General features: G+C 42.4%; 1 pseudogene; it reads left to right on the plus strand.

Moving 5' to 3' along the window:
• Window positions 1-6441: 6441 nt before the first annotated feature.
• On the plus strand, window positions 6442-14621 carry LOC149336831 (uncharacterized; annotated as a pseudogene).
• Window positions 14622-20774: the final 6153 nt, after the last annotated feature.

Consider the following 20774-nt stretch of genomic DNA (forward strand, 5'->3'; position numbering starts at 1 on the left):
TTCAAAATTATAAAATAAAAGAAGGTGCTTGCAGTGGCTAGTAAAAGGTATTTTCAGTGGTCTGAAAAGTAGTCAAGTGGTCGTTAGTGTGGTCAGCTGCTTCTTTGCGCATTTAAACTTTGCTCCAGAAGAGCATGACCTATGAATGCGCACCAAGGGAGACTCCATTCTATTTTTGTTCCTTGTAAAACTTGATTCTACGGCTTCTTCTGCCTGTGCTGATGTTTTTCTGGCACCGAAAGATGCATTGATTGCTGAATTAAGTGTGCTAAAAATTTATCCCTCCACCCAATTAAAACAAGCGAAGTCTGCGTTGAAAAGCACTCTTTTACCACTGTCTTGAAGTACATGGCAGTGTAGCTTTGGGTTTCAAATCTGCGCCCAAAAATTTCTGGCGGTGCATCATAGTTTACTTCCGAAATGAGCGAGTGATGCTGACATCTCCTTTCCTAGCTGATAAAAGCTTAATTTCCTGTGAAAGTAGTGCTCTCCTCATTACAATGAGGTTATTTGTTGATGGAGGCTAACTTTAATTTGTTCACAATGCCCCTTTGAGGGAGGTGGTAGAAAGAACAGTGTTGATAACGCTTCATGCCACTAAGCATGGGCTACACTGTAATGCTGACTCAGTTCAAGAAGGGTCTTGATGTTTGCTATTGTGCAAAAAGCATCCCTGTCAAAACATGCATCTAAAAGAGGTTCCATACATTTATGCTAGACATTAACCAAGCTAATAGTTCTAATAGTCATAGCTAGAATCTTCTTCATTCAGTTTAGCAAACCTACATCACGTCCATGTGAAACCCTCGGAACGCTTACGGTCAGCTGCTCCTGTCATTGCGCTCATTTTTTTTCTTTTTCAGGCATTGGAGCTCACATGAAGATGCCAAGGATAAAAAGTTGCAGTGTTTTAGAACAACTCCGGTACATCTTCACCAGCCAGTTATAGGCTGGAAGCTAGAATCAATCAAGGAGTGTGTCTGGTGATCTTAGCATCCCGTGTGTGGTCAGAGTAACGTAGTTCAGCTGTCATCCTTTTATGCCAAGGGCAATAATACAGCTCTGTACTGGACTGTGACAGGTTAGCTAGACTCCGGACTCATATCTCTGTTAAGCTGTATGTAGAGCATGCTTAGAACAGTAGGTTGCCTTTCTAGGCACAGAATACAGGACAGCTAAGCCTTTTCTGGCTTTTGATAATGGTGGATATTTCTCTTCAGATTTTACTCTGCAGGAGCTTCCTTGGGATGGGCCCGCATTTTTTGTCCTTTTTGATCTTGTTTGTTTTGTAGCCACATCCATTTTAATAAATGTGTTGGGTCATGTTGGTTTAGTGGTGGATAAGCATCTAAGGCTAATTGTCATAAATGGCTGCCTTGTGTGGTTCCTTGTAATTATCATCATGATTTCTGCTCTCTGAAACTATATATTTCCTCTTAGAGCTTTCCTGGTATTTTCTGACACATTTAATCTCTTCATGTATCATGCTTTTGTTTGTTACTCATCTCATGTAGCATTCATAAGCGCGACTCATGAGAGCAAGTGGTTTGCAGTAGCTTGTCCACTGCATTTGCGAGTGAGAGAAGACACTTTATTTCCTTCCTTTCTTTTTTCTAATTATGCAGCTCATTGTTAATATAGAGAGTTACCAAGATTTGGCATTTCTTCAGTGCTCCTTGAGTTTGGTTATGCAATATTTGTTTTGCAAATTTAGGCTATTTTGAAGTGAGTGTAGTCTTTGCAGAGAGAAGTTCCGAGTCTTTCAACAAATTCTAGATTGATCCTCTATTTTTGTATGTTTGATTTAGTGTCAGAACAATTGATACGGCTATGGGGTTATCTCCTTACTTTTTTGCTGTGGCATTATGCATTTGTACTGAACAATCTCGTCTTACTGGTAAATTGGTAAATTGTTTTTTGGGGAAAGGAAATGGCGCAGTATCTGTCTGGCATATCTCGGTGGACACCTGAACCGTGTTGTAAGGGAAGGGAGGAAGGTGTTAGTGAAAGAAGAAAGAGAGATAGGGGTGGCAGAGTAATTTCTACCACCTGGGGATCTTTAACGTGCATTGACATTGCACAAGGCACCTTTCGCATTTTGCGTAAGCACGCTAAAGATCCACAGGTGGTCGAAATTATTCCTCCACTACGACTCCTCTTTCTTCTTTCGCTCCCACCTTCCTCCCTTTCCTTACGGCGTGGTTCAGGTGTCCGCTGATATATGCCAGACAAATACTGCGCTGTTTACTTTCTCCAAAAACCAATTGACCCATTTACCAGTAAGATGAGATTGCTCTGTACAAATGCATTATGCCACAGCAAAAAAGTGAGGAGATAACCCCATAGTCTTATAAAGTGTTCGGACACTAGTTCAAACATACGAAAATAGAGGATCAATCCAGTACTTGTTGAAGGCCTCACGAATCTATGCTCTCTGCAAAGACAACATTCACATGAAAATTGCCTAAATTTGAAAAACAAATATTGCATAACCAAACACAAGGAGCATAGAAGAAATGGCAAACCTTGGTAACTCTGCAGATTTACAATGAGCTGCATAATTAGGAACAAAGAGAAGGAAATAAAGTGTCTCTCTTCTCTATTTGCTCCGTGAAATATGAAAAAAAAAATGCACAAGAGCGGGATGCAATGAAGTCATGGGAAGAGGTGATTTATTTTCTGTTTGTCTTTTTTTCAGGTTGAAAGCCGATCTCATATTTCCGGCCGAGTTCAAGTCTCCTCTCCGGCAGTTTTTGAATAATTTCCAGTCAAGCTATTGTTACTCACCTATACCGTATTTGTTGAATAGTTTAACGGAATGCAATGCCTGTGTTGGCTGTGCCTATCCTGGTTGCCTTGCTTTCCTTGATGCCTTCAGTACAGCGAATGATTACTTCAATGTCTGTTGTTGTGTTCGCCTTTATCTTTAATTACAATGAAGCTGTAGTTTTACTGAATCTCTCTTAATGACCATAATGGGAGTTATTCCCATTTCATCGCACAATTTCTTCTCTGACTAGCTTCTCAGTGACATTGAGTTCGCTGCTTTATTGCGCAAGCTTCCACCAAATACTTGCAGCCACAGCACTTTGTGGTGACCAGCTCATTTGGTTCTGTGCTGTCTCACTTGCATGCTGTAATTTTGTGCATCTACAATTAACTTCGATTTAAATGACAGTTTGAAGTAGCTGTTTTATTGCTGTGTACATAGATGAGGTTGCATTAAGATCTTCAGAGCACAGTTCTTATACTTACTCATGTGCAGTGTATTGCTTTGCTGGGGAGAAGCCACTCAGTGTACTCGTACTGCGACTTGCCTTGAATAGCCCACTTTATTGAGCCAGCTTGAAACAAAGCTGTTTGGAAACTGCTGGGACACTTTCCAGGTAACACTTCTGCAGTAAATGTCATTGTTTGCAAAACTCAGTTACGTTAATATTTGAACACGGAGACAGTTCCTTTGCTTGGAATCATTGATTTCTTCTCAAAGCAAGGAGAGCAGGATTTAAGACTTGTTATTACACCTGGGTGATAACAGCAGCAAGATGACGTAACCATTTTTGATTACCTGCATCGTAGATGACGTTGAATTTGGGAATCCAGTGATCTCTCATTCTTCAATACTCCGCCGTGAAATATGAAAAAAAAAATGCACAAGAGCGGGATGCAATGAAGTCATGGGAAGAGGTGATTTATTTTCTGTTTGTCTTTTTTTCAGGTTGAAAGCAGACCTCATATTTCCAACAGAACTCAAGTCTCCTCTCCGGCAGTTTTTGAATAATTTCCAGCCAAGCTATTGTTACTCACCTATACCGTATTTGTTGAATAGTTTAACAGAATGCAATGTTTATCATTGTTGTGTCCGTCCTGACTGCCTTGCAGTACAGCGAATGATTACTTCAATGTCTGTTGTTGTGTTCGCCTTTCTCTTTAATTACAATGAAGCTGTAGTTTTACTGAATCTCTCTTAATGACCATAATGGGAGTTATTTTCATTTCATCACACAATTTGTCCTCTGACTAGCTTCTCAGTGACATCGAGTTCGCAGCTTTATTGCGCAGGCCTCCACCAAATACTTGCAGCCTCAGCACTTTGTGGGGAACAGCTCATTTGGTTCTGTGCTGTCTCACTTGCATGCTTTAATTTTGCGCATCTACAATTATTTTTAATTGAAATGACAGTTTGGAGTAGCTGTTTCATTGGTGTGTACATAGATGAGGTTGCAGTCAGCTCTTCAGAGCACAGTTCTTATACTTACTCATGTGCAGTGTATTGCTTTGCCGGGGAGAAGCCACTCAGTGTACTCGTACTGTGACTCGCCTGAAATGGCCCACTTTATTGAACATAGCTTGAAACAAAGCTGTTTGTAAACTGCTGGGACACTTTCAAGGTAGCACTTCTGCAGTAAATGTCATTGTTTTCAGAACTTCGTTACGTTAATATTTGATAATATTTGAACACGAAGATAGTTCCTTTTGATGGAACCACTGATTTGTGCTCAAAGCAATCAGAGCAGGAGTTAAGACTTGTCATTACAGCTGGGTGATAACAACAGCAAGATGACGTAACTATTTTTGATTACCTCCATCGCAGACGACGTTGGATTCGGGAATCCAGTGATTTCTCGTTCTTCAGTGCTTTGGTAACTCTTTATGGTGCACAGAGCAAAGTAAAATGAAAGGCTGTTTTCCATATGCGAGCAGTGCGCAGTCTTAATCGTGTTTAATGATGGGCACTATGAAAGCTGCCTCTCTTTGTGATACATATATTTATATTAATTTGCTGTGGGAAGGTGGTTGATATGCATTCTTTTTCAGTGGTTTTCTGACTTTCTTGCACCATGCATAACATTTGTTATTCTTGCCTGTGTTTTGAGTGCCTTTCCTGAATCAAAGCGAATCTAAATTCCTTTTTTTTTTTTGCAGCTGTATTCTCTAATTGTACCAAGCAGCCTAGGCTTCTCACACACTCTTGTGTGTGTGTTGCAAAAGCTTAAACAAACACCATTTCGACAAAAGATGTTGGGGAGCTCTGCTTAGAGTTGATGCATTTTTTCTTATCATTCTGTTTTTTTTTCAGGTGAAAAGCCCCTTCTGACATTTGTGATTACATGCAAGTCAGTTGTGCGACAGTTACCAACACATTGTTGCCTGCCTTCTGGCTGTGCTGCAACATATTGTATCAAAGGCTGTGCGAGCATTTAATGTAACATACCCTGCGTGTCTGCAGGCAGTTGCCACAAAATTGTGCTTGCTATCTGTTCAACAGGCGCATACATACTTTTACTTTTTTGTTCACAGAAGTCCCTCTGCAGGCTTATCTTGGTTCTTCTGGCCTTGCAACATTCGAACTGCACCTTAAAGTATTCCTGAGCTTCGCTGAAATGCAACTTCACACATCGTCATGGAGGTGTTTGTATATGCCAAAGACAGATTGTGTAACGAGATGACCAGCGAGGTCAGGTTAACAGGTAATATAAGGCAAATAAGCATTGTGGAATGCATTTAGAGCAAGTTTGACTGCGTAATTGCATCGTCTCATGGCCCAGCACTCCACCATTGATACACTGCTCTTGGTATACCCGTTTCATCCTTGTGGGGGCACTTGTCCAACAGTGTCATCATGATCGCTCTGGATTTTATTTAGATGATGTGAGTTGTGGTGCTCATGATTGAGTCAAGACTGTGTGGCTGTCTGCCAGGCTGTTGGGCAAAGCACCAGTGCAGTTTCGCTTTTTTTATCCTGCGTTGCACCTGTACAAGAGGTTAATATTGTTAACGATAGTTTGTACTTTTTTATGATATACCTGCAAAAGTTGCTTAAGCAGTTGTTTCTTGAGTGCTCTGATAATCTAGATTCAATGTCCTGATTCCGCGTGCTCTACTTATCTGGATGCACAAGATGAATTGTTAATGCTCAGGCAAGACATGATTGGCCTGGTGGGGGCACTGCATTTCTAGCTTAAGTGCAGACTAGATTAGATAACACCTGGTAGTCATGGCCCTGGAACTAGTGACTGTGGTATTATATAATAATTAACAATTTCATGACTCTAACACAAATTGGAGGCCACAACGAAGATTCTATAAATGCATTTAAAAGCTTGTGTTATGCATGATCGTAGTTTTAAGTTGTCATTGTATGATGTTTCTGCACATGCTTGCTGTTTTTCGTAATGTACAGAATGCGCAAGGAAAAAAGTCCCAAGCGCATTTTGTTATATTATGCAACAATGATTATTCACAATTGTATTTAGAACCATGATAAACGCAACTTCTTATTTTTGAAATGCCAGATTACAACGTCATTTATTTTGATGATAATTTTATGACGACTTAGCTGGTCTCATCAAAGCTCTACTTTTCCCAGCCAGGAAGTATGCCCTCTTAGGTGTAAATCTACTCACAAAGGTAGCATGCTTGACATGATGTTTTGTGGAAATGATGCTGGCAGCAGATGGTTTGGCACCTGATGGAGTTTATACAGCATACACATCAATGTTCTCGGTGCCTCCCAAGCGCTTATCAAGCTTGCACAACATGGATGCTCACATATTGTTCCCAGGTGGCTAAATAACCAGGTTTCTAGGTTTTAAATCTGTTGCAAAAGGCGGGAGAAGGTGTGTTTATTTTAATGAGTATTGCATTGGTTTTAGATTGCTGACAGTGAAATAATTATGTTCAGTTCCTGCTCTTCTCATGTGTGTTTTTTTTTCTTTGCTGTGCTTGGCGTCTTATACTATAGATAATAGTTGTTATCATTGTGTCTGATCTCTCTAAACCTGCCGCGGTGGCTCAGTGGTTACGGCGCTCGGCTGCTGACTCGAAAGACGCGGGTTCGATCCCGGCCACGGCGGCCGAATTTTGATGGAGGCGAAATTCTTGAGGCCCGTGTACTGTGCGATGTCAGTGCACGTTAAAGAACCCCAGGTGGTCGAAATTTCCGGAGCCCTTCACTACGGCGTCTCTCATAGCCTGAGTTGCTTTGGGACGTTAAACCCAAATAAACTAAACTAAACTAGATCTCTATAAACGCCCTTGTCAATTGCACTGTTTAGTATCTTCGTGTATGCCGTGACTTTGCGTTATTTTAGGTATTCATTCGGAACATGAAACTCTGCCACTGAAACTCCTGCTGTTATGTATTATTGTGTATGAAACCTCATGTAACTATAATAATATAGTAATACCCTTGTTACTGACGTGGTTGGCATCTATGCATGTATTCAGTTGCTATGACCGTTAAAACTATTCCATATCTGCAAGGTCTCACATTTCTGCTTTGTTATAGTTTTCACTTTAATTTATGCCTCCCACCTTTTTTTTTTTCATATATGGTGTTGACATGGCTGGAAAAGCTGTGTCACAGAGTGCATGAACGACAGCAGCAGCTGAGAGTTCAGTTGTGTTCTGCGGATTCTTGTTTGTTATGATGTGATTCAGGGGAAGTGCTGCCCTGCAACCTTGCACTGTGAGCAGGTTAATGCCTGTGAGCTAGCAAGCAATAAATGTGTTCTTTTCTCTTTGTAACAAGTCGTGACATACACAGATAAAGTCATTCAATGGGCTGTAATGTTTGTACTTTCTGCTCTGCTCAGCTCAGCTGCAAGAGCAACAGTGTTTTTTGAGTTATGTACTTGTGATTGGCTGTCCTCGTGATATGAAATATGTGCCTAGTCTAAAAGAGAACAGCTTTTATTTTAGGTCGGCATGGTCGAAGCATGGCTCGGTTCTTAGGTCATGACAAGCTCTGATCAGCCTGAGTTTGAGCAACCTCACCATTTGTCAACTAACCTAGAGACGTAGGCCAGCTGTAATCAATGCATTGAGGCTTACCCTTCATTTATAAGGAGATCCATGCATTGTTTCTTTGCGCAGGTTTGGCCACAGCTGCACCTCGTCTCCACAACAAAATACGGAACGATGCGGAACGTGCTTTCTGTGCCCTGATTGTGGCTATGCTACAGTGCATAACCATCTTCTCAAGAGACACCAGAGAAGCCACACTGGAGAGCGTCCTTACCAGTGCAGCCATTGCAGCAAGGCGTTCACTACTTTCAGACCACCTTGTGAGGCACATCCGTATCCATACGAGAAGCCATACCAGTGTATTCACTGTGGCAAGAGCTTCTCAGACAAGAGCAACCTGACAGAGCATTTTCGCATCCACACAGGCGATAAGCCGTACCACTGCGATCACTGTGGCAAGCGCTTCACACAGAGGGGCGCCATGAAAAAACACCTCCGCATCCACACAGGCGAGAAGCCGTTCCGATGCCATCTATGCCCCGAGGTCTTTGCGCGCAAAGCGAACCTACGTCACCATGTGCAATCTCACAAGACGGCAAATGTGTAGTATTTTTTTTTAGCAAGTAAGTTTTCGTGGAGGCTGTGCCTGAAGTCCTGTTGGTGCGCAGTTTATTCATCTAAAGGCATCTTCTATTGAAATATGTTACAGGGTGTTCTGCGAGAATTTATTGGAGAAGTTATTGTGATCCAATGTGCGTTGTAAGAGTCTGCCAATTTCGTCCTGATGTTTTGATTGAAACGATCCAGAAGGATATTTAGACATTAGTCATGCTGACACTATCTGATACGAGTTGCAATATTTGTAGGAAAGTATGAGCGGTAACAAAATCTTAACGTAATTGACTCCAAAGTAATTTGCTATTCTGCACCTGAAATGAGAACAACACTATTAGATGAGTTTGCAGCGTATTAATGTTTCGTTCTGGTTACAAATTTCTGAAGCAGCATGTTTTTTTGCCTCTTGTTTGCTTGTAAGAGAAAGAATAGTTAAGAAACCATTTCTGAAAAATTGGGCAGACTGTGCACAGTACGTTCTTGGAATGCTTGCTTCATTCAAAATGGTTCCCTTTCTAAAATCAGATGGGAGAAGGGTTCATCTTTGTTTTCTGTAGCATCCAACAATTTTTGCAGGAAATGTGGCCCTGGCACATTTCTTTTGGCTGTTATATAAATTGAATAGGTGATCCCTGTCTTAAAATGACACATTGTATTTATATGTAGGTGTTTTGGTGGAAATTCATGATGGTCGCTGCCTTGTCATTATTAATTGTACACCGCACTCTATACATTCCATCTCATGGGAATGAGGGAATGCTTCAATGTTTCTTATCGTCTGCTGCTTGTACTTTGCTGGTGAAAATGAAGCTGCAGCACTTGCTGACAGATTTTTCTTTATGCGTCTTTGAAGAGTTCTTGCTTCGCCATTTTACATTTTATTTCTTCCTTGGTGATAATTGATGGGCAGTTTTGTGTTGTTTGCATCTTTGCAGCCTTTGCTTCGTGCAAAATCCCACATTTACAGCACCTGAGTGGTTGTGCAGCTTTTTTGCGGAAATTTCAGAATAAGTCTTACAGTCGCAGCTTTTAGTGATGGCGTGTTCTCTTGGTTGTTGGCTTTCCTACATAGCACGCAGTAATATTGCGCAACCATAGAGATTACATACCATAAAGAGTGTTGGAAGTAATGTTTGTGTTAATTTACTGTGGAAAAATAAAGTATGGTCGGAAACGTAGGTTTAGCACTGCCACCTTTCTTTGTGATGTGGAGCACTCTGCTGTGGATATTGCGGAGGCTGAAAAGCAGGATTCGCACAGTGGAAGACAAACCCGAAAGGATCTGGAATAATAGAGTTGGGACGGTGACTGCTCATCTGGGAGCAACGCCTTAGAAATATATATCTATTAAAGTTGGCTGCTGACCTCTCCAACACGCACAGTGCTGAAGTGGCCTTTTCATTCAATCGACGACTCCTACTGCGTCCAACTGGAAGCCATTGGGGTCAATGAATTGCAGGAGTGGCCACAAAAAGGCCCAAATACTTCCTGCCGGGCTGTGTGGAAAATGCACTGAAATTTTGCAGAACTTGCTTTGCAAAATGCGATGGAAGCATATTCAAGGCTCGGCACTCCTGACTGAGTGGTCACTGTTCAGACTCCATCCTCACCAATCACTTTCGCTTCCCCTGCAATTATACCTTATTATTGTGTATGAAACCTTATGTAAGAGTAACGATATAGAAATACCCTTGTCACTGACATGGTTGGCATCGATGCATGCATTCAATTGCTTTGACTGCTAAAACTATTCCGTATCTGCAAGGCCTCACATTTCTGCTTTGTTATAATTCTCACTTCAATTTATGCCTCACACCTTTTCTGTTTGTTGTTTTTCATGTATGGTGTTGACATGGCTGGAATAGCTGCGCTTCAGAGTGCATGAATGACAGCAGCAGCTGAAATTTCAATCATGCTTTGCAGATTTTTCTTTGTTGTGCTAAAAAAGGGAAGGGGAAATGGTGCTAAAAAATTGTGTGGCTGTGACGCAACCTGGTGCGATGGGTCAGTCAGTGTCTGTGAACAAGGAAGTACTGAATGTATGCTTCTCTTTTTGCACCAAGTTGTGCTTTACACTGATAAAGTCCTGCGAGGGCATGTAATATTCGTAATTTATGCTCTGCTCTGCTCAGCTACAGAAGCAACAGTGTTTTTCGAGTCATGTGCTATGATTTGCTGTCCTCGTGATATGAAATATGGGCCTAGTTTAAAAGAGAATAGCTTTTAATTTAGGTCTGCATCACCAGGCTTGGTTCTTCGACCATGACAAGGTCTGACCGGCTTGAGTTTGAGCATCCTTGCCATTCAATAACTATCCTTGAGACATACACTAGCTGTTATCAATGCATTGAGGCATACCCTTTATGTCTAAAGAAATCCATGCATTGTTTCTGTGCGCAGGTTTGGTCACAGCTAAGAGTAGCTGCACCTCGTCTCCACAACAAAATTCGCAAGGATGCGAAAAGCGCTTTTTGTGCACCCAGTGTGGCTATGCTACAGTGCATAACCATGCTTTCAAGAGACACCAGAGAACCCACACTGGAGAGCGTCCTTACCCATGCAGCCATTGCAGCAAGGCGTTCACTACTTCAGACAACCTTGTGAGGCACATCCGTATCCATACGGGCGAGAAGCCATACCAGTGTATTATTTGCGGCAAGAGCTTCACACAGAAGACCATCCTGGAGGACCATGTTCGCGTCCACACAGGCGAGAAGCCGTACCACTGCGATCACTGTGGCAAGCGCTTCACAAAGAGCGGACACCTGAGGGAACACCTCCACATCCACACAGGCGAGAAGCCGTACCAATGCCATCTATGTCCCCTGGCCTTTGCGCAGAAGGCGAGCCTGCGTTACCATCTGCGATCTCACAAGAGGGCAACTCTGTAGTAGATTTTTTTTTTGCACAAGTAGATTTGCACAGTTGTTTTGTACGCAGAGTGACGAGTACTTTTGACATGCATATACAGGATATATCCATCTCTTGTACCATGATTTTTCACTTTATTTTTGTTATAAGTGTCCTCCAATGATTGCATACTGAACAAAATCTCTCTATAATATCCTTGCATATTATAGTACATGTTTATAGCATTCCGTATACTGTCTTAATGTTGTGATTATATTTGCATAATTTATCCCCACTTGTTTTAATTTTCTGACTTACCTTCTTGTTATGCGCAAATTGTATTGCACTTCCGTCGACTGCAGGGGGTCAGAGGCCTCGTCAGGCACCATAGCCTTTAGCCTCTGCCCCTGCAGCAGATGCTGTAACTGCTCTGCTCAAATAAATCTTTTCATTTCATTTCTTTCAATTTCATTTCATATGTGTTGATTTTTACGTTGCCTGCCTGAAGTATTTTTCGTTTGCTACTTTTCAGTTGTTATGCTACTGGCATGTCCTCCAACGGTCAGTCCATTTTTATTGTTCTTCCAGTCGAGAGTTTTCATTTTTATTTCTTCAATTCATCATATAGGCATCACCCTCCCTGGACTGTGTTCAATCACCTTGTATGCAACCATTTTTTCTATTACAAGTTGGTGTGTCTAGGGTTATTGTAATGGCGCACTTTAATGATAGCGCCAAGCATTGCTTGGGACACAAATTAAGGTTGGTGGCCGGTCATATCGAGGCTAGTTTGACCTCCATTGGAGAACTCCGCAGCCATTTGCACCGCGAGAGAAATTCGAGGATCAGGGTAGTGCAGGGAATGTATGGCGGCATGGCAATGCCATTGATTTCATAACGCTAGTTCTGGTTTTATGTAGAGGTACTGGAATGGGTTACAAATTGGTGATAACTAATAATTTAGGATCTGTACTAATTTGAGGAGGTCGAGTGCATGAGTGGTTCATTATGAATACATTCTTCTCAGTAAGTATCTATGAAAGCAGTATGTGCAGTCTTTGTCAAAAGTATACAGCCCAAGGAGTCTGCTTCTGAGCCCTGCAGTGTGGCTCCTCTTTCATAGTCGGGGACCCTAATCACAAAAAGGCTGGAGGAACTTGCGTCCTCTACCATCCCAAGCTTAGGACTACCATATGCGCTTAAGGGTCCCGCTACACGTCTTGAAAGCAAACCCCTTGGGCTGTATATTTTTGACAAAGACTGTACATCAAGTCTCAGTTGTTATTTCCCATACATGCCGGGAAGAGAACAAAAATGTAGCATATTTCAAGGGCCTTGGTCATGGACAATGTTGGCTTTGGGAGGCTAGTGGTTTCTTCTTCTATGATTAATGTCCACTTAAAATCTGCACAACAACCGCAGTGAAGTTAAAATCAAGGTTGTTCTAAACAAACGGTTCCTGGTCTTAGTCACATATTGAACTGCAAGGCATGGATCTCTTTCTGCGTTCCCTGTCGTTGCATTGTTAACAATGAGAAAAATTCCATGGAAAAGCAACCTCTTCCTTTAATTCAACATACTTGCTTTTTTCTAGTTGCATGCTTGTGTTTTCTGCATCTTTTGAGCAGTGGATGGCAAGAGCCCTAACTTTTATTTTTCCTCCTTCACCCTCACTTTTGAATCCATGGCCGTCTCTCACCCTCACTCTGATTTTGAAAAATTATGCGGCCCTCCCTCACCTTTACTTCATCATCGTCATTATCATCATCATCAGCCTGAATATGCCCACTGCAGGGCAAAGGCCTCTCCCATGTCTCTTCAATTAACCCTGTCCCTGGCCAGTTGCAGCCACCGTATTCCCACAAATTTCTTAATCTCATCCGCCCACCTAAGTTTCTGGTGCACCCTGCTGCGCTTGCCTTCTCTTGGAATCCACTCCGTTACTTTTAGGGACGAGCGGTTACCTTGCCTTCGCATTACATGCCCTGCCCAAGCCCACTTCTTCCTCTTTATTTCGACTAGGATGTCATTAACCCGCGTTTGTTCTGTCACCCACTCCGCCCGCTTCTGATCTCTAAACGTTACACCTATCATTTTTCTTTCCATAGCTCGCTGCGTTGTCCTTAACTTAAGCTGAACCCTCTTTGTTTGCCTCCACGTTTCTGCCAAATAGGTGAGTACCGACAAGATACAGCTGTTGTATACTTTTCTTTTGAGAGATATCGGTAAACTGCCATTCATGATCTGAGAGAACCTGCCACAGTTGAGTGGGCAGGCCAGCAGCAGTATCGGCAACATGCTCAGCAACCATTTTTGTCTTGCTCTACAGATTTTGGCGGCCCTTCTCTGCGGACCAGTTCCACCGCGTGGCTGCGACCCAGTGGCTACGTCGTTTGACCTGGTCAACGAGCCCTCGCATCGCGGGAATGAATGGTGGCCCAGCGCCTACGCATCAAGGGCAATCGACGTGGATGTGTTCAGTGAGCCGGCATCGGAAAATCTGGCTCGTGCCAGGTGCCCGGCGATTACATTGCTTTCCGTTCCGCAACTGACAGCGCATCGCTTCATCTCGACAACTGTGACGTCACATCACATGGCTCAGCAAGCCCCTTTAAAAGAGCGAGCAACACCGACTTTCTTCAGTGGGCAGGCCAGCAGCAGTATCGGCAACATGCTCAGCAACCATTTTTGTCTTGCTCTACAGATTTTGGTGGCCCTTCTCTGCGGACCAGTTCCACCGCGTGGCTGCGACCCAGTGGCTACGTCGTTTGACCTGGTCAACGAGCCCTCGCATCGCGGGAATGAATGGTGGCCCAGCGCCTACGCATCAAGGGCAATCGACGTGGATGTGTTCAGTGAGCCGGCATCGGAAAATCTGGCTCGTGCCAGGTGCCCGGCGATTACATTGCTTTCCGTTCCGCAACTGACAGCGCATCGCTTCATCTCGACAACTGTGACGTCACATCACATGGCTCAGCAAGCCCCTTTAAAAGAGCGAGCAACACCGACTTTCTTCAGTGGGCAGGCCAGCAGCAGTATCGGCAACATGCTCAGCAACCATTTTTGTCTTGCTCTACAGGTTAGTAAAAACGTTTCCATGTACTGTTATCGTAGTGACAACCGGTTTCTGTTGCTGCTGCCCTGCCCACAGTGTTTCAAATGTATTCTGGCGCACATTGCTTTATTGCCTACTAACCTACTTCTTTCGGGCGATATTGAGACAAACCCGGGACCAACTGAGAAGCAATTGCTGTCGGAACTGCTAGACGGCCAAAAGAAAGTGCAAGGAACTATTGAAGGAATTATCGACGGTCAGAACGAAATAAAAGAGCAAATGGTTACACTAAACAACAGAATAGATAGCATTGAACAACAGTTGTCCAAACTAGGCACGCTGACAAAACAAGTAAGCGAAATAGAAAAAACAATAGCAGATTTTGACAGCCAGTTGTCCTTTCTGATGAATAAGGTGGACGACTTAGAAAACAGAAGCCGTTGCAATCTTATAATTTACGGTTTAGAAGAGTCAGAAAACGAGACGCTCGAAGAACTTGAGAACACAGTGAAAGACGACATAATAAAAGAGAAGATAGGTATAACACCTACAGGTATAGAAAGACTTCATAGGCTTGGGCGTAAATCCAGTGACAAATCTAGACCGGTTATCATAAAATTTCTTGACTATCGGGAAAAGGCATCCATTTTACAAGCAGCCTACAAACTAAAAGGATCGTCGTACTCTATCTCGGAAGACTTCTCAAAGCGCGTGCGTGACTTACGTAAACTTTTATGGGACAGCGCAGCGGAAGAAAAAGCAAATGGCGCTAAGGTAAAGCTGGTCTTTGATAAAATTAGCATTGATAGTGTTATGTTTGCTTGGGATGCCCAGAAAGGAGAGCGTGTCAGATTGGTCAATAAGAAAAAAAACTGACAGAAAAAGCATGATCCTACATCCTTGAAAATCTTAAACATTAACTGCAGAAGTGTAATCAATAAAGTAACCGAGCTTGAAGGGCTCCTTTTTACTAACGATTCAGACATTGCTGTGCTAACCGAAACATGGTTACATGATGCAATTTTCGACAGTGAATTCGTGCCTACTGGTTACAATGTACTCCGGAAAGACCGTACTGGAAGAGGTGGCGGCGTCTGTATGATATACAAGAAATCATTACGAGTTTTAAGGATGCCTGATGTGCCTAATGTAGAGTGCATTTTCAGTAAAACTTATTGTGGTACAATCAGGTACATTATAGGTGTGTTGTACAGGCCCCCTTCTTCTTCCATATCGGTTTTAAATGATTTGAAAACTTACATGAACACATATTTAAAACCTGGCGATCGGATAATTCTAGCTGGCGACTTTAATCTGCCTAATATTGACTGGCGCACGATGTCCCTCAACAACCATAACGACAAAACAGGTGATGCCATGTTGGACATAGCATTTGCATTTGATTTATCCCAACTTGTTGACGAGTACACCAGGGTACACGATGGCGCTAAATCTATACTGGACCTTTTCTTCGTAAGCGGATCTATTAGTACTAAAACAAAATGCGAAATAATCCCAGGAATCTCCGATCACCAGGCCGTGTTCCTTACCTTATCTGATGCCGCTATTGACAGGCATCCAAAGCAGTCATGTTTTCCTAACTTCTCACGCGCTGATGACACATCAATAATCGATACCTTATCCTTTTATTTTGATAGTTTTTCGAAGTCTACCGCAAATGTAGACGATCTGTGGATTTCTTTCAAGGATCTGGTTATGATGTGTATTAACCGTTTTGTGCCAAGCATTGTTAAAAAGACAAAACGTGACAATCCCTGGATTTCCCGCACTTCAATACAAATGCGTAGAAAATTAAAAAAGTTGAAAAAGAAAAGGCAAGCAGTTGTCCAACCTGAAGGCCTGCTGGATAAAATTTCCGCTCTGTCAAGTCAACTACGAGGACAAGTAGCACTTGATAAAGAAAATTATTTTGGCGATTTGTTGCCTAATTTTATAACTAGCTCACCTGAAAAATTTTGGCGTACAATCTCACCAGTATCTAGGGATTCTCATGCATTTGAAATCAATGGCACATTAACACATGACGGAAAAGTAATATCAACCGCCTTTAACGAATACTTCAAATCCGTTTTTACTAAGGATAATGGCATACAACCTGTGTACGAAACATGCTTACCTCCGATGCCTGATCTTGTCATCAGTGAACAGGGTATAACTAAAATGCTTTTGAATCTTAACGTAAAAAAATCCCTTGGGCCTGATAAAATACCCAATGCATTCCTAACGAGGTATGCAGAATGGGTGTCCAAGTATTTGTTCATAATTTTTTCTAGGTCTCTAAACGAAGGACAGGTTCCGGGCGACTGGAGGACAGCCAGAGTCCAACCAATTCATAAAAATGGAAACAAACAGTACATTAATAATTACCGACCGATTTCATTAACATCGACAGTTTGCAAAATTATGGAACACATAATACACACCCACATTTCCCATTTTCTTGAACAACACAATTTTATTACAAATTTCCAACACGGATTCCGGAAAGGTTTTTCTACTTGTACCCAATTAGTTCAGACTATACACGATTTTGCGAATGCTATTAACAATAGTAGCCAAACAGATGCCATTTTTATGGATTTCGCCAAAGCATTTGATAAGGTCTCTCACAAAAAACTGCTTTCCAAAATTAATAGCACACTCAGAAATAACCAAATCATTAATTGGATTTCAGCATATTTGAATAACCGTCAGCAATATGTCTCTTTTGGGGAACATTCCTCTCAAACTGTTTTTGTTGACTCTGGCGTCCCTCAGGGCTCAGTGCTTGGGCCACTCTTGTTTATCATTTACATTAACGACATCGTGAAAGACATTCCTGTTAATATTAAACTATATGCGGATGATTGTGTGCTATACTCCGAAATTAAAAACATGTCAGATCAGGTAAAACTTAATGAGGCTTTTCAGAAAATTAATGCCTGGTGTGATGCATGGCAGATGCCTATCAACTTTCAAAAAACCGTGTATATGAGAATCACTCACAAGAAAAGTCCACTAATGTTCCAATATTCATTTGATAACAACATTCTTTCCGAAGTCTCACACTACAAATATCTAGGGCTATGGATTACTAACAATCTTGACTGGACTAAACACATTGATCAAACTGTAAATAATGCAAACCGTAAACTTTTCTTTCTTAGGCGTGCATTGAGACTTTCCACACCCCGAGTTCGGCTTTTAGCGTATAAATCGATTGTCCTTCCAATACTAGATTATGCGGCAATAATCTGGGATCCATTCACCAAAACAAACGTAAATAAAATTGAAAAAATACAAAAGAAAGCAGTACGTTTTGTTTACAATAGCTATGGACGCACATCAGTAAGTGACCTCTTAAACAGGGCTGCTTTAATATCGATAACCGAAAGGAATCGCGTTGCTCGACTAAAGTTCTTATACCAATTGGTCAAAGGTCATTTTAAAATTAACATTGATGGACTAATATCCTTCTCTTCAGGTTATTCCACAAGACAACGTCACAATCTTACAATCACCCCTTTCACCCAGCGTAATAACTGCTTTAAATATTCTTTTTTTCCGCGAACAGTAACGGAGTGGAATCAACTTACTAACGACGAAGTCCTACAGCTATCTGTAACATCATTTATCGGCAACCTCAGTACACAATAATGTCCTCTGTCATGCATTCCCGTTTCCCATTTTTTATGACCTGACTTTAATATTGTGATCGTTTTGGTGCTCTTTCTTCATTTAATTAATTCCCTGTTGACCATGTTCACTGATGACTTGATAGTAGTGTATTTATATGCCCCAAACCTTATTGTACTTTTTTGCTGTGTTACGTCATTGAGCCTTTCATTTTTGCTGTTGTGTTTTTGTTGCTTATTATTAATTTGTGGCCTTTGTACTTTTTTTTTTCTTAATATTTGTACTTACCTATTTTCTGTATGCCCACCCTGCGAAAATCCCTTCCTGGGATTGCAGTATTAATAAAAAAAAAAAAAAAAAATATGCGCTCCACCTTATTCTTTTTCTTCTAGTTATTTCCCTCTCATGATCCGGATCAGCTGTCACTAGTGAACCTAGCAACGTTTTTATGCAAGAACCTTATCCAGTGGGGCTAGTTCCCGAGTCTCTTTAAGTTCTGGTGGTATTACTGAGTAATAAACATATAAGGGAAGCCCTCAAAGCACTGTTGGACGAGAGGATAGATGCATATACTTATACTGGTATGATGCTTATACTCTAATAAGGGAGTAATTACTCATTGGCATCCACCCGAGCGCAGCCATACGACTACAAAGGAAAGCTATACAGCTTTCTCAGAAACTTCGTAGTTAAAGAAAAATTCGTCCTGGTCCGGGGTTCGAACCCAGGACCACCGCTACACCGGAGCAGTCGCTCTACCAATTGAGCTAACCAGGACGGCAAGCTTATGGTAGGACGATCTACTCCACCTTTCTACTCCGATCTACTCCGATCTACTCCACCGATTTACTCCGAATCTACTCCACCTTGGGGGATTCCCCTAAACATTTGACCAACACAGTTCCCACTTCGAGTTATTGATCAATTCGCTCTCGTCCTACCATAAGCTTGCCGTCCTGGTTAGCTCAATTGGTAGAGCGACTGCTCCGGTGTAGCGGTGGTCCTGGGTTCGAACCCCGGACCAGGACGAATTTTTCTTTAACTACGAAGTTTCTGAGAAAGCTGTATAGCTTTCCTTTGTAGTCGTATGGCTGCGCTCGGGTGGATGCCAATGAGTAATTACTCCCTTATTACAAATCTACTCCACCTTGGGGGATTCCCCTAAACATTTGACCGATGCTTATAATCGTATGGTATGTATCCACCGCAGTGGCTCAGTGGTTAGGGCACTCGGCTGCTGACCCAAAAGACGCGGGTTTGATCCTGGCTACTGCAGTCGAATATCGATGGAGGCGAAATTCTAGAGGCCCCTGTACTGTGCGATGCCAGTGCATACTAAAGAACCCCAGGTGATTGTAATTTCCGGAGCCCTTCACTACGGCGTCTCTCATAGCCCGAGTCGCTTTGGGACGTTAAACCCCTATAAACCATACACCCCCAGCAAACCTCTCAGAGATGTCTAGCTAGACGTCTCCGAGAGGTTTTTGGTTTGCTGGGCCATAAATCAGCTTACATTGAAATGTGTGTGTGCATGTATTGTTTGAGCTAATAGATGCGACAAAATCATGACAGTTACGAGCTGAGCCCCAAAATGTCACACTGCCTTTACACACTGCAGGCATATTCATGTGCCCTGTACTTGCATTATTTCATTGTTGTTTATATGCACTGATAAAATGAGTCAGCGCGTTGGTGTGTCTGTGCAAAAACTAACATATGTCAAGTATATTTTTAAAAACAATGCAGCAGCATTTATCATGACAATTAAAATAAGTTCTAAGCAGAGAATAGGCTCAGAGCAAGGAAAGTTTGTAGGCCGCCAGATCACCATTCCCTGGTGACATTGCGATAGCATTGGGCCTTATACCTGAATTTCACTGCTTCTAATCTCACGTAGTTTGTGCGGCTACATGGCAGCCTGTATTACTCTGCTAATCCATCACATCAGTGAATGAGAACAGTTTTGATAAGGGGGCGGAGCTTACTCCAGTCTCATGTTGTATCCGACTAGAGTAAGTTTTTCTTTTGGTTTAGGATATTCTGTTGTTGTGTGCTGTCTTACATTTGTGCACTTATAAATAAAAAAGTGGCAATGAAATGGGCTCTAGAAAATAAGAGACTGCATGGTGCGAGCTTTGACGGTTTATTTCCTGGTATTCGGTGCTTGTGTTTTTTCCGATGAGACATGAGGTTTCTTTTTCCTTTTACCGATGCATACAAGAGTTCCAGGAAACATTGCTCTGATATAATTTTTTTTTCGCTTGGTGAGGTTTTAGGCTGAAAAGTACAAATATACATGTTCCTTGAGTTGAGATGATCCATGATCTACATATTTTGAACAAAGTGCACAGGAGATGCACCATTACACTTGGATAAAACTCGAGAATGAAGCAGCTTTGTCAAAGGACCTCTTCCAGCCAATGGCATCGGTCGATTCTCATGACCCTGCTAGCGTGTCAATGAGGAGAGTGGCAGACGAAAGGGGATAGTTCCCTGCCTCCATAGTCGGGGATAGTCTTGTCAGGGCGCTTTCTGCATTGTCACGCCAGCAGGGTCATGAGAGCCGGCCGACGCCATTGGCTGGAGGGGGGCCCTTTGATGGGGAAAACCGCTTCGTTCTTGAAGCCATCAGAATCAGCCAATGCCATGAGCCGGAAGGGGTCCTTTGATGGGGAAAAGCCGCTTCGTTCCAGGGGTCATGAGAATTGGCCGATGCCATTGGCTAGAACGGGTCCTTTGATGGGGAAAAGCTGCTTCGTTTTTGGGGATCATGAGAATCGGCCGCTGATGCCATTGGCTGGAAAGGGGTCCTTTGATGAGGAAAAGCCCCTTCATTCTAGGGGTCATGAGAACTGGCCGATGCCATTCG

This window comes from Amblyomma mixtum, chromosome 7 (genome assembly GCF_055824585.1).
Source record: "Amblyomma mixtum isolate Tamu chromosome 7, ASM5582458v1, whole genome shotgun sequence".
Classification (NCBI taxonomy): Eukaryota; Metazoa; Arthropoda; class Arachnida; order Ixodida; family Ixodidae; genus Amblyomma; species Amblyomma mixtum.